Below are 15,242 nucleotides of genomic sequence, written 5' to 3' on the forward strand. Positions count from 1 at the left end.
TGCAGTGTGCAAACAGGCATTGGGTTTTGTATAGAAAGTAATGGGGAGACCCGGGGGTCACTTCAACGATGCAGGCAGGCAGAAGGGGGGGGGGGCTCCTTGGGGCAGCCACCACCTGGGCTAGGCAGAGGGTCGCCTGGGGGTCGCTCTTGCCCTGGAGTTCGGTTCCTTCAGGTCCTGGGGGCTGCGGGTGCAGTGTTGGTTCCTGGCGTCGGGTCCCTTATTACAGACAGTCGCGGTCATGGGGAGCCTCTGGATTCTCTCTGCAGGTGTCGCTGTGGGGGCTCAGGGGGGTCGTCTCTGTTTACTCACGGGCTCGCAGTCACTGGGGAGTCCTCCCTGAGGTGTTGGTTTTCTGCAGGTCGAGCCGGGGGCGTCGGGTGCAGAGGGTGAAGTCTCACGCTTCTGGCGGGAAACGTGAAGTCTTTAGAAGTTGCTTTTTTGTTGCCAAGAAGTAGCTGGTTTTGAACAGAGCCGCTGTTCACAGGAGTTTCTTGGTCCTTGGGTGCAGGGCAGTCCTCTGAGGCTTCAGAGGTCGCCGGTCCCTGTCGGATGCGTCGCTGTTGCAGTTTTCTTCGAAGGTGGGAGGCAGGCCGGTAGGGCTGGGGCCAAGGCAGTTGTCGTCTCCGTCTTCTCTGCAGGGCTTCAGGTCAGCAGTCCTTCTTCTTTGTTAAGGTTGCAGGAATCTGATTTCCTGGGTTCTGGGTGCCCCTAAATACTAAATTTAGGCGTGTGTTTAGGTCTGGGAGGGCAGTAGCAATGGCTACTGTCCTTGAGGGTGGCTACACCTTCCTTGTGCCTCCTCCCTGAGGGGAGGGGGCACATCCCTATTCCTATTGGGGGAATCCTCCAAAACCAAGATGGAGGATTTCTAAAGGCTGGGGTCACCTCAGCTCAGGGCACCTTAGGGGCTGTCCTGACTGGTGGGTGACTCCTCTTTATTTTTCTCATTATCTCCCCTGGACTTGCCGCCAAATGTGGGGGCTGTGTCCAGGGGGCGGGCATCTCCACTAGCTGGAGTGCCCTGGGGCATTGTAACACGAAGCCTGAGCCTCTGAGGCTCACTGCTAGGTGTTACAGTTCCTGCAGGGGGGAGGTGTTAAGCACCTCCTTCCAGAGCAGGCTTTGTTTCTGGCCTCAGAGGGCACAAAGGCCCTCACCCAAGGGGGTGAGAAACTCATTTCTCAGCAGCAGGCTGGCACAGACCAGTCAGTCCTGCACTGAAGGATTGGGTAAAATACAGGGGGCATCTCTAAGATGCCTTCTGTGTGCATTTTTTTATAAATCCAACACTGGCATCAGTGTGGGTTTATTATTCTGAGAAGTTTGATACCAAACTTCCCAGTATTCAGTGTAGCCATTATGGAGCTGTGGAGTTCGTTTTTGACAAACTCCCAGACCATATACTTAATATGGCCACACTGTACATACAATGTCTAAGAATAGACTTAGACAAGACACTGTAGGGGCATATTGCTCATACAGCTATGCCCTCACCTGTGGTATAGTGCACCCTGCCTTAGGGCTGTAAGGCCTGCTGGAGGGGTGACTTACCTATGCCACAGGCAGTATTTTGTGGGCTTGGCATCCTGAGGGGGATGCTATGTCGACTTTGCCTTTTTCTCCCCACCAACACACACAGTCTACAATGGCAGTGTGCATGTGTTAGGTGAGGGGTCCCTTAGGGTGGCACAACATATGCTGCAGCCCTTAGGGACCTTCCCTAGTCACAGGGCCCTTGGTACCACTAGTACCTTTTACAAGGGACTTATGTGTGTGCCAGGGGTGTGCCAATTGTGGAAACAATGGTACATGTTAAGGGAAAGAACATTGGTGCTGGGGCCTGGTTAGCAGGGTCCCAGCACTCTTCTCAGTCAAGTCAGCATCAGTATCAGGCAAAAATTGGGGGATAACTGCAACAGGGAGCCATTTCCTTACATATCCATTTTCCTGTACTCGTCATGTAGATCCGCATGCAGTTCTTTCAGACTAAACACTGGGAAAAACGTGATCAATGGGTATTCCTCGTTAACATTGTTATTCATAATCTCCGATGTCTGTTCTTCCTAATCATCACTATTAGTCTGAACCTCTATCCCAGTAGTCGAACAACTAATGGAACATTTTGTCTTACACAGTAGTTCCCTTCTCAGTAGGGATAGGGGACTTGAGTCACAAACTACAAATCTATGCAGTCCCTGAAAGTTGCCAATTTCAACCTGTACCGGATCTGTGATTGGATTAGTTAACTGTCTAGTCTCTACTCCCACAACCTGAACTGTTCTGCATGAAAGAGGTAAGTTCTGAACTTCTGCACTTCTCACTGTAGAGCTTGTAGCTCCTGTGTCCACTAAGAATGAGACTTTGTAACTCATCACCTTTCCCTTCACAAAAGGTCCTCTCTGATCTACTTCTAAGGATGATGCAAGCATACACGGTCTTTTATCTGAACTGTCACTCATCCATTTATCATTTATTTCCTTCTCACTGTTAAATGGGAATTGGTGCACTGTGTCACTACTTCCGTCGTGTCTCTGACCTGTGACCTGCTGAGTAAGCATCATCTGTTGCTGTTCCATCGGGGCTTGAGGTATCTGCATTTGCTGTCTAGGTACCATAGGAACCTGCTGCTGCATTGGTTGCAACTGTGTCAATTATGCACGCAGCACTTGCGCCTGCTGCATGGGTTGGAAATTCTGCACCTGGTTCTGAACATTCGGATCAAATCCTCTCATTCTAGGGACTTTCATAGTTTGAAATGTATTGACATCACCACCGTGCTGAACAGCACCATCCTGCACCATCAGATGACACTCCCGCTTCCAGTGTCCCATGTTTCCACACAGATGACATGGTAACATCCTTTTTATTCCCTGCATGTCATTCTGAACAACTACAGTATTCAATTCCGGACCACGAGTCATGTTGACTCCACGACTCCTACCTCTCATCTGAGGTTGAAACATAACAGTTCCCTGTTGCTGCGGCATCTGTTGCACCAAAGCTCGTTGCACTCCTGTCTGAGCTGCCTTTATTTGCATCACCATTGCTTTCTCCTTCAGCTTTTTCTGTTTCAACTCAATTTTATCACTACAGTATTTTGCGACTGCAACACTTCATCAATCGGCTTTGCTTGCCAACAAATCAAATGACTGTTAATCATCTGCCCTATTTCTGGTCTCAATCCTTCAACGAACCTGAACACAAAGTGCAACATGTCTTTCAGCTCAATTGCTTCCTTGCCACTGTACTCCTTGAATGCCTTCAACAATCTCTCATAATAGGTATGTATCGACTCATTAGATTCTTGCACTGTCCTGTCAATTCTCTGCCAGTCAATGTTTTTGGGCGAGATTCTCGTCTTCAAGAATTTAATCACCTTATAGTAATGTTTCATCACTTCAGGTGATGGTGCACCTGTAACCCTATCTCTTTCCGGTTCACTTGTTGGCCAATCCACTGCCCTTTTGCATTCAACTCACAAATCAGCTGGAACCACTATTTCCAACAAAGTATTCAAGTCTTCCCACAGGCATTTAGATAGCTTCACAAATCTATCTGTCTGCTGGTACCACTCAACCGAATTCTCTCTAAGTTTTGGGTAATCATTTGTGAATGACAATATATCATCCTGTGCCATGGGACATGAACAAATTGCCCTCCTGGAATTTCTCTCATTGGTAGAATCTTTACTGTATCCTTATCTTTTTGAACACGTTCAGACCCTTCCTGTGAATCTTGTTTCCATTTATCCTTCTTCTTTGCCCATCTACTGTCCCACTTCTCTAGTGCTCCCCAGATCTGAGCACTCTGCAACAATTCTTTCAAGTGAGCCTTCATTCCTGCTGACCTCATGTGCTCAAAATCCTTTGCCTCAAAATCTAATCTGTAGCTTTGTTTCAAATGTTTTTTTCTCTCAGTCTCTATATCATGTTTGTCTGCCAGCTCTGCCAATTTCTGATGTATCTTGCTCACTTCCCTCATAATCCTTGGGCACGAATACCATAACTCTTCCTCTGTGTAGGATTCCAACCTGTTCACTCCCATCGTTCCCTCAACTAGCTCAGTTATTTCTGTAGCTAGTCTTACACAATTTATCTGCTCTTCACCTTTGGATATATTTTGAGGAGTATTCAAACTATTCAGCCATTCACTCAATTGCTGTGCTGTCAATCCCTGACTCGCACTCGGGCCATTTACTGCACCTGGAAGCGCAATAAGTGGACTAAGATCCATTAAAGGTCTAGATCCATCAAAAGTCTGACCTACAGATGATACCACTTGCACATGATCACTCACTCCTCTTCTCACAAACCTCTGTGTTATTTCACCTTGCTCTCCTGCAATTGATTTCTTCTGTGCAAAAATTGGTACCACTGGACCAACAGTAATCGGTTGCGATATTGCATCTGGAGCTGCTCTGACACATTTTGTGGAAGAACTACTTCCATCATCTGATTCATCACTGATGTCACATCTGACTGTGTCCCTGTCATTGGTGTAAATTTTGGCAAACCCTGTGGCTGTGCCTGTGGCAACAAAATTGGAGTCGGCTCGGTCTGAACTAGCACTGGCCTCGGGAGCACTTGCTCCGACGGCACCACTAAGTCCGAAGTCGTTTCAAGAACTGGTACATCTGGATAAATTCTCTGTATCAATGGTGGGTGCATCTGAGCTTGGACCACCAAAGTAGTCACTGCATTAGGAGTACTCTGCACTACCCCTTGTACCTGTCCATTATTTGTCTGCACTGGTCCCACTGTCCCCAATGCTTTTGCTGGAGCAGTTGGGGCAGAACTAGTACTTGGACCACCTACATGCATCGCATATGGCGGAGGTCGATCCCTCAACAATTGGGTAATAAGATCCTCGACATCAGAATCTTCTTCTTCTACATAGGTCTTTTTCTTCTTCTTGCTCCCTGAACTCTTATCACTCTTAGCAACATCTTCTTTTTCTGACTCATCTTCTTCTGCGATTGCAGGAAACAATTTAATACCCTGTAATGTCTCTGTTCTCCACCTTTTCTGTTCCCAATCCCCCCTTGCTTCTGCCAAGGACTTTTCTACCTTCCTTATTCTCCTCTGAAATTTCATCTCTTGTTGCTGTCTGGCCACCAGCTCCCAAACCGTTAAATCCTCAAACTGTGCTGGCCTTGGTAATGGCTTTGTCTCATATAATGTCATTTGCAACTGATCCAAAATTATTAAGTTAAACGTTCCATGCTCTGGAAACGCTAAAGCTCCCTGTTTCTGTGTCAATTTGCACCACTGTTTTAACCAAAGGCATGGTGCGACACCTCGCTCCTCCATTACAATATATGCCGGAGAATTTTCCGGTGGGGTCGGCTCCCCCACTGTCGCCTTAATGTAAGAATCACCCTTCAAGGCACTTCTGAATGCTATGAAAAACTTCATTTTCTCTGTTGTATTTATTTTGATTCAATAAGGAAATGACTTTTACTCCCAAGATGCCTTTCACCTGCTTACTGAACCAATTGCCTCTTGCGGACGGCTGTCAGTCCACTTGCAACTCTTCTCATTAAACAACCTATCCCAGGACGGCACACTCTGACGTCACACACACACTGCGGCTGACAAAGTCTTGCGGCTTGTCTTCCTGAACTTTAATTCACACGGAACTAATGTAAAATATTGCGAGCACTTAACCAAAAACCAATAACCGAAAACAAACCTGCTGGTTTACTACAGGAAGGTTCACAATTGGTTCAGAGACCTTACGGATTTTCACTGATGGCCCTTTCGCTCATATAACTATTCCTCATTCTCAGTCTCCCACATTCGCAAGCGAAATTCGACCCGGGAATTTCACTCTCAACTGATCAATGGGTCTGTCCTGATGCACATAGGACTCGCCAAATCTCAGTCGAAAAATGTATCCTACTCACTTAACTTACACACCGACTTGTCACTTGACACCACGCCTGATCAACCTACTAAACTAGACAGATTACAACGTATAACCAAGTGTCTCCTACACTTGTCAATATACTTCGGAGTCTTAGACCACACAGTGTCCGTACATCACCAACAACCATGTGGACAATTTTTTAGCACGAAGCGCCACACACATTTGAAGTTCGCTGACTTCCCTACTCTCATACTGCGGAGTACACACACTCCTACTAACCTCATCTGGAGAACACAAAACTTCCTACTTTACCTCTCATACATCATGATTTACCTACGATTTTCTTAAGCCTTTGCAAGCGCGACCTACCACTTTCACACCAACACAAAACACGCAGAGAACATACCCAACTTTACTAGCGGGATCCAGGATCTGGGAAAGTCATTTCTGGGCTTAAGGGGACATCATCTTTGCTTCAATTGCCATCTCAGAAAAACAAAATTCAAACCTCATAAAACACGAACTAACCCTGACTTAAACTACTACCACAACCACTAATCAGCACATAACTAGTCTTCCAAGGAAACTAACCATCAAGTTGCAACTAAGACCACCAATTGTGTTGTATTGTGTTGTAATAGTATTTATATAGCGCTTACACCCCCCTGTCGAGGCGCTACTCCGGAACTCCGGATGTTTGTTTCTTGATATATATATATATATATATATACACATATTTAAACTGTGACATTAAATATGCATTAAACAGGTTTAAAGATTATGGGGGTCATTACGACCTTCCGCCCGCCAAGGTCTGACCGCCGGTGGCCACCAATGCGGCCGCACTCGCGCCACAGCCATTATGAGATCCCCTCTGGGCCGTGGTTTCCGCCCGCCGGCCCAGCGGAGATCTCGGCCGCAACACAGGAGCCGGCTCCAAATGGAGCCGGCGGTGTTGCGGCCGTGCCACGGGTGCAGTTGCACCTGTCGCGGGCTTTTTACTGTCTGCATAGCAGACAGTGAAAAGCTGCACTGGCCGTGGCAGGGGGCCCCTGCACTGCCCATGCCAGTGGCATGGGCAGTGCAGGGGCCCCCAGGGGCCCCGCGACTCCCCTTTCCGCCAGCCTTTTCATGGCGGTGCAAACCGCCATGAAAAGGCTGGCGGGAGGGGGACTCGTAATCCCCTGGGAGATTACTCCCGCTGGGACTAAACCGCCGGGAAACCGCCGGGAAACCGCCAGTCCCGGTGGTGCGACCGCGGCGCTTCCGTTGTGGTTGTAATACCAAGGATTTCACCGCCAGCCTGCTGGTGGTGAAATCCGCCAAAACAACCCTGGCGGTCAAAGACCGCCAGGGTTGTAATGACCCCCTATGTGTATGTGCATATCAGAATGCGTATTATGCAAGGATAATTAAAAAAATGTGTGTTGCTAACAAAATCTCTTAAGAGGTTTAAAGAGAAGGTGGTTGTTTGGGGTCAGCTGGAAAGGTCAGGAAGCAAACAAAGTTTGTGACGAATGACAGTAGGAGCTCCACGGCAGGGGTTGCGCAACGTTACATTTGAAGAAAGTGCTGTTGGCTTGGGTGATGAATATTGAAGTAAGCTGGAAAAACATGCCATAGAAAAAAGCATTGGCATATCCATGAGCATTTGAACAAAAAGCACCACACATACGTCCTCCTTTTATCATTCTATGATTTACAAGTCGGGTGAGAATAGCTGTTAATATTATATCAATGTTAATTTCACACTTACAGCAGAATGTTTCAGTTGGAACCAATGTAATGTATTTTTTAGACTAAGAAAAAAAAGACTTCCTGTGGCACAAAGCCCACAACACCGAAAATCAACCATCAAGCTTTAGTTTACAATGTGTTTTCATTGTGTAATGAAAATGTTTGATCTGAGAATGATCATCTTTATTGAACACAAACTATTTTTTTTTTTTTAAAGTATGAAGTCAGGAATAGGGTGCAGATTATGAAAGGAAGTCAAAAATACACAAATTCCATACACAATAGCGTACTGTAATTCTGTTTTGTAGCTGCTTCTTTCCCAGTCTGTCAAATTTTTATGCAGTGGTTGTATGTCACTACTAGAAAAATTATGCAAATCACACAAACACGCCCAATCACAAATGGAGTTACTACATAATATGTACCTTTATTACGTAACTTCAGAAGGGAAGGCTCAAATATTTTACATACATATATGTGTATACTGACATACATTTTTTTAAATGGAAATACTTTTAAAAACAAGCTCCTTTTTTCATTGTACTCACTCCCTATAAAAGTGAATGTATTTTTTCTTGTTCAGGCGGTAACTACCTTTTATCTCCCTCTTTTTCCCCATACCTTTTATATATCTATATACGTGTTTGTGTTTTTTTTTCTTTCTTTTATGGGAAACAGTCCCTGCTTTTTAAATTTGTTGTAACCATAAATGTCTCTTCTCTGTTTGAGAGCTTTCTTTTATGGGGGTTAAACTTCCATTTACTACAATTGTGTTTACAAACTTAGCCAATGATTATATATACATACACATGTATAAATAGTATTAAACTTTCTGAACCTGTCCCGTATAAATCTTTTTTTTAAAGAACAATTTTTAAACAGTTTATTTTTACAGATACTTACCTGTGTTGTAATGTCCCTTTCAAAGTAGCAATTTCCAATGTAATTGTACAAACAACTTACCTGCAATGTATTAACTCCTTATGGTAAAGGATAGTGGTTGTATGGTTAAGGTCAAGCATGGTTGTGGATGCACAGCAGTGGATTGGCACCTTCTCAGATGTTAGTACTTTACCAAGAAGGCCTTCGTCTTATCTCTGCATGAAGGGTACCAGCTGACCACCTTAACTCTGTCCTCTTACTTTTTCCTTTAGATCTCCAAGCTATGTTAGGTTACCTGTTCAAAGAACTACTGACTAACAGTATAGGGAGCCCCCTCGGATCTCTGCTTGACAGCTGGTCCATTCACCACCTCTCTAGCAGTTCTCTCAGACCCTCATATCTTGGAATGCAGCCTTGACACTACTCTGCACTCCTGTAGCAGATCATCTTTCTTTCCTTAAACCTAAGGCCACAGGCCGTTCATTTCTGCCTGCGCCATCCCAAACCATTCCTCTTCCCTTTCCACTATCAAACGAATACGATGTGCTGCCTCACTGTCCTGAAACCCCAGGACCCAGTCACCAAGAGCTGGCCTCTCACCACATTCCTACTGCGTCCATCAGAGCCTAAAAACTGCATTCTCACACACTTTCTCGTTAAATAGCAACTCTTCACTTACCTTTATTTTATGGCATTCTGTTCATTAATAGGTTCCCATAAGGTCATACAGCCTGCTACCAGGAACAGACCATCTTTCTGCATTTATCTCCAGAGCTTCACAGGAGAACCCATCCAGTCCTAGACTCAATAATTGGTAACTTTTTTCGAAATGAGATAGATTTTTCGCCAGCACTCAAACTTGCTCTTCAGTTCAGCAGGTCATGGCTGATTTAGTGAATTTACAATGTTTTATTCCACCATCTAGTGTTTTCTTTTTTTTTTTGGCCGTGGGGTGCAGTCTGTAGCCTATAAGTGCTGCGATCGTCCTCCCAAGACATCAGATGTACGCCTCAAAAACGCCCAGTGTGTGGTTGCCATCTTCAGATTCCCTTTTCACCTGTTGACTTGTGTCAATTGGATTCCTGTGTGTTTTCAGTTTTAGATAATTCCCCCTTCCCTCGTCTCATTTTTTCCTTGGGCGGTTGTGGGGAGCCGCATGCAAATCCAGAAAACTCTTCAAGATGCAAAACTACTCCTACTGCTACGTAACCATTTCATTTTGCAGCATAACTCCTTTTCTGGATTCACATGCTGTGCATTGCTTATGTCGCAGTATCCCTGGTTTCCGGTGGTGTTGTCAAAAAGGACTGAGCTCACAAACAGGTTTTCAGTACTCACTGGCCCACTTCAGGTCTATTTACTTCAATGACAATGCAATAGTGTTTGGTGAAGGTGTGGGCTGTTGACCCTTGTGGCCGCCATAGGAGAATTCATTCAAAGGCATGTTTGCTATGAAGCCCAGGGTCACCACTTCCTTTCTTGCAGAGCATGCAATGGGCTTGGTTTACATGTGCATGCACCCTTGCTTTGAAACATAACTGGATTGTTTGCACTATTCATCCCACAATGGTGTTGTCGCCAGGGAGCTCTTCCTAGACTACGCAAAGGATATGAAGAACTGGCATCTCCTTCTGCTCTCCCTGGTCCTCACCAAGCAGCAACTCACAAATCTGTGCACATCTAGTGTATGCAGAGCTCTTCAGCCTGGGTCTTTGGTTGCTAAAAGAAAGTCTGCAGTTGGATTGTTTGGTTTACAATGAATTGGGATATGACCTTGGGGAGGAAGCATGGGTTAGTCTGCACCTATATCCTGTCCTTGTGTATTTGTAGGTAAGGCTCTTAGATTGTTAGCGCCTGCAGCTCGCTTACCCTGCACAGTGACATAATTGGGATTAGTAAAACAGCATTGAGGGTTACGAATAGTAGTTCTGCCTTGTGCAAAGGCTCTAAGGGTAGCTTCAGAAGTTGTGTCAATACCAGGTTGAGCTTCCACATTGGCACTGGTGTTGACCTAGGTGGAGCTGTTCTTTTTGCTCCATTTTTAAACCTTGACAGATGTAGTGGTGAAGAGGTTCTTCCTACGTATCCTCTTGTGTAGGCAATTGCCGCACGGTGTACCTTCAGTGAGGCATACGCTAATCTGTTATCTAACAGATATGTGGAGTATCTGATCATAATGGTGTCCAGAACATTCTATTGTTTCTGCACCACAAGACATACAGCTTCCACTTTATTGTGCACCATTTCATAGGGCTTGCTCTTCCAGATTCTTTGAGGATGTCCACAGAACACTTAGCTAGGTTCAAGCATTTAAACTCAATGTCCTCAGAAGCCACACTCAGGCTGCTAATTTCTGGGTGGTGAACCTTCCCTCCTCTCATGCAAAGGGGGTAGTGTGTTCCTGGTATTATTATAATTTTTTTTTTTTTACATTTCCTTGTGACATTTCGACATGGTCTGAGAACCAAGCTCATCTTGCCCACTGTGGGGTGATTAGGATCAGAGTCATTTTCAATCTCTTGAACTTGCCTACGACTAGGTGTATGGGGGGTATCTGTGGAAAAGTGTATGCAAATCTCCCTGACCAGTCTATCGACAGGACATTCCCCTGAGATCGGTGGTCAGGGCGCAAAGTCAAGGTATTTTGCATTGTCCAGGGTACCGAACAGGTTGATGTCAGGCAGCACACCACAGACAAAAGACATCTATAAGCACTGAACCACTCAGTTCCCATTTGTGCGAGAGATGCTTGCCTTACTTAGTCTGCCTGCCTCATCATTTTCTACACCTGGCAGATGAATCGTTGTAAGGGTTATTTCTCTCTGGATGGCCGACCCCTATCTCTACTGGGCTAGTGTGGACAGCACGTGTGACCTTATACTTCCCTGCTTGTTCAGGTAAAACAAACTGGTTGTGTTGTCTGGATTACCACCACCCTTCCCTTCACTTGCATCTGTAAAGCCTATATGGCTAGGAAGACCATCTTTAGCTCTAGGACATTTTTGTGCTACATCACTTCCTCTGCCTTTAATAGGCCACTGACTTTATAGTCCCTCCATATGCACCCCTCATCCTGTGTGTGACACATCTGTGGTGACAGTCAGTGTAGGAGATGGTTGTGTGAAAGGTTCTTCCCATTGTCATGTTGTCCAAGTTACACCATTTCATCTCCCACTATGTCTGCTACAACCACTAGATCTTTCCAACTCACCCTTGGCTGTGTCCATTGATTCTAGATCCTCTCTTGCAATGGTCTTATGTACCTCTGCATGTGGGTTAAGCAGGATGCATGACTCCATCATACTCATCACCTTCCCCATAGTCCTCACTTTCAGAGACAGACCCTTGCGGCAAAGGAGTGCTTGCTGCATCATTGCCTAGATCCTCTTGGGTTGCAGAAGGCATTTGCCCTGACCACAGTGATTATTGCTCCTATGAAGGTCTTTTCTTTTCCAGATTTACTGTGAACCCAGCCTGCGGAGGGTGTTCATGACTGTCCTGGGGTTCTTTTTGCATTGTATGAGCTTGATTTTGTTAACCAGTTGTCTAGATACAGGTACACATTTATTTCCTTTCTCCTTAGGTGTGTTGCTACTGCAGCTAGGCTCTTTGTGATCACTCTTAGGCCCTCATTCTAACCACCGCCTGCCATGCGGTAACCGCCATATGGCCGCTCCGCGGTCAAAAGACCGCTGGGGCCATTTCAACTTTCCTGCTGGGCCGGCGGGCGCTAGCCAAGTTAGCGCCCGCCGGCCCAGCGGGAAAGGGGCCTGCAACACTGAAGCCGGCTCCGAATGGAGCCGGCGGTGTTGCAGGTGTGCGACGGGTGCAGTAGCACCCGTCACGCTTTTCACTGTCTGCTAGGCAGACAGTGAAAAGCAGGCTGAGGCCCTGTTAGGGGGCCCCTGCACTGCCCATGCCATTGGCATGGGCAGTGCAGGGGCCCCCAGGGGCCCCAGGACACCCGTTCCCGCCATCCTGTTCCTGGCGGTAAAAACTGCCAGAAACAGGGTGGCGGGAAGGGGGTCAGAATCCCCATGGCGGTGCTGCTTGCAGCGCCGCCATGGCGGATTTGGGCAACCGGGGGAAATCCGGCGGGAAACCGCCGGACCCGGTTTTCTGACCGCAGCGTCAGAATGGCCCAGGAAGCACCGCCAGCCTGTTGGCGGTGCTTCCGTCACCTGCGGGTCGGAATGAGGGCCTTAGTGTTCACCTGATTACGAAGGGCAGCACCCTGAATTGGTAATGGTCTTTGTTGGTGGTTCATGGGGATGTGTAGGTAGGCATTTTTGAGGTCCATGGTTGTCATGTACTCCTTATCTTGCAGCTGCATGATGACGTCCTGGAGGTTGGTCATCTTAAACATTTGCAATTTTATGAAATTGTTTAGGAAACAGGGGTCCAGGACAGGTCTTAAGAGAATTATCTGGTTTTGAGACAAGGACCTACGTGGTGTAGTTCTCTTGGCTGATTTCTGTTATGGGTACTTTCTCTCTTGCTTTTGTCTCTAGCAGTTCCTGCACTTCTTGCTGCAAATATTGTTTTGCTTCTGTCATGCGTGGTCTTGTACTTGGATTTGACTCTGGTGGCCTTTTTATGAGTTCTATGCAGTAGCCGTGTTGGATGGTGTTGAGTATCAAGTTGTCTGAGGTACCCTTCTTTCATTTGCGCTGGAAGGCCTGTATTCTGCTCCACACTGGGGTCATGTGGTGGAGTGTCTGATAGATGTAGTTACTTGGAGGAACTAGCTTCTCTGGTGGGTTGGCCCTTTCTTCAGACTTTGCCACGAAAACCACGTTCCTTACCTTCTGTAGCACCTTATCTGGTAGAGACTATCTAACCACAGATTCATTACCCTAGAAAAGTCCTCAGGTGTCAGACTGGATCTACAAGTGTTTAGCAGTACCCCTGCATGTCAGTAGGTGATGTAATTTGGCTCTGCGTCAACTGTGTCAGGAAATGATGTGGACCTGACCTATAAAGTTGCCACCCCAGCACCTATACTGGCCAGAAAGGGCTGCATTGTATTTGATGGAACTGCTGTGTCTCCTGTTGTGGGGCTCTCTATTGGTAGGGTGGCTGTGTTGTTACTCTTTTGAACCCTCCTCAGCCCATTGGTCTTGTTGGGTTTGCTCCCCTTCTGCACTGATCCGGGAACTGTAGTGCCCCCATGGCATTTGCTGCGTTGTCTTTTTTAATTTGTTACACAATGTCGTGTACAGCTGGTTCAAACAGGTTCCCTCGCATAAAGGGTGCAATTATGATGTTGGCTTGAACCATCTCTGAACCTGCACACGCTCAACCAGGCGTTTCTCCTCATTAATGTGCCTGTGACCATTTGCCTGATGGCTGTGTCCGCCCCATCCAAAGCAGACTTTAAACAAGTGTTTTATATTATTTTTCCCCTCCTCAACTAGTGCTGCTCCCAGTTTCTGGAACTGCTCTGGGAGGTGTTTCACAAGCTCTCCGACTTCTTCCTGGTGGCTGTGAACCTAACATGTGAGGAATGCATTCAAGTTAGCTAATCTCCACTGTGTTGCAGCCCCACTCTTAACTTTCAGGCATACCATCTCCACCCTTTTGCTCAGGAGGAGAGTATGTGGATGCTGGTACGTTGGCCCTCTTCCTCACTGTGGCCACAGTGACTGAGTCAGCCACTGCAATCCCCTTAAAGTATGTGAGGTCTTTAGAGGAGGGTTTGTATTTTTTCTCAATTCTTGAGTTACTTCCTTCCATGATGCTGGTCTCTTGAAAGCAACCCTTCTTTGATCCAGGATGCTCGGCAGCACAGGGAGGTATTGGCGCCTGCTCTGGAATAGCAGGAAAGTCTCTAGAAGGAAGCAAGCCTGTCTTTTCTCCTCTAGCTGTACTCTGTGCCTGTCCCCTGCTCTCTTCATAACTGCATTGTACACACCAATGTCATCAGGTGGTGAAGGTATTGAGGGGTGTGTGTCACCCGAGTATTCTGAGGAGTCAGCCTCAAGGTCTTGTCACTGATAGTCTCCCTTTTCGCTATCTTGGAAGATGCCTTGCTTTTCCATGTCAAAGGAAACAACTTATGCTCCTCTTCTTGCAGCTTAGTGGTGGCGGAGGCTCAAGCTCGCCTGGTTTTGGGTGTCCTTACCTTTGGTTGATTGCTTTCTCCTTTTTTCTGGTCAATAAACCATAGATCAGTGGAGTGCCTTTGGAACTTCAGCAGTTGCTTCCAGATCAAAAGGTGGAAAAAAGAATCTGAAGACAGCGACCACACAACGGGGCTTCAGGGCGTAACATCTGACATCACAGGAGGAGGACCACAGCAAAAAATGGCTACAGAGTGCAAAAAGGAGAGGGGTTCCAGGCCCTACCACTAGATGGCAAAATAATACACAGCATGTGAATCCAGAAAAGGATTCCTGCTGCAAAGCAATGGCTTAACAGCCACATTTAAATCAAAGCAAATGCTGCACCTGTAAAACATGACAGTGGAACTGTTCCATTAAATGACAGTAGACCTGCTCCATTGAGTTTAAGGGACTCAATATTTAAAAACAATAAAATGAACAAGGAAGCTATTAGAGACAGTTCAGTACTCACTTATGTGATCCAGCTATAGCTAGGGCAATAGGTTGATCACTGCTTCCAGATAGTCATCAGCGCAACATTGCATCAGGTGGATTAGAGAAGGCATATTGCCCTGGCACTTTCACACATGACAGTACTTACATATTTCATAAAACATGTTCAATCAGCTTATGCTTCTGAGGTTTTAC

Source organism: Pleurodeles waltl, chromosome 3_1, assembly GCF_031143425.1.
Source record: "Pleurodeles waltl isolate 20211129_DDA chromosome 3_1, aPleWal1.hap1.20221129, whole genome shotgun sequence".
Lineage (NCBI taxonomy): Eukaryota > Metazoa > Chordata > Amphibia > Caudata > Salamandridae > Pleurodeles > Pleurodeles waltl.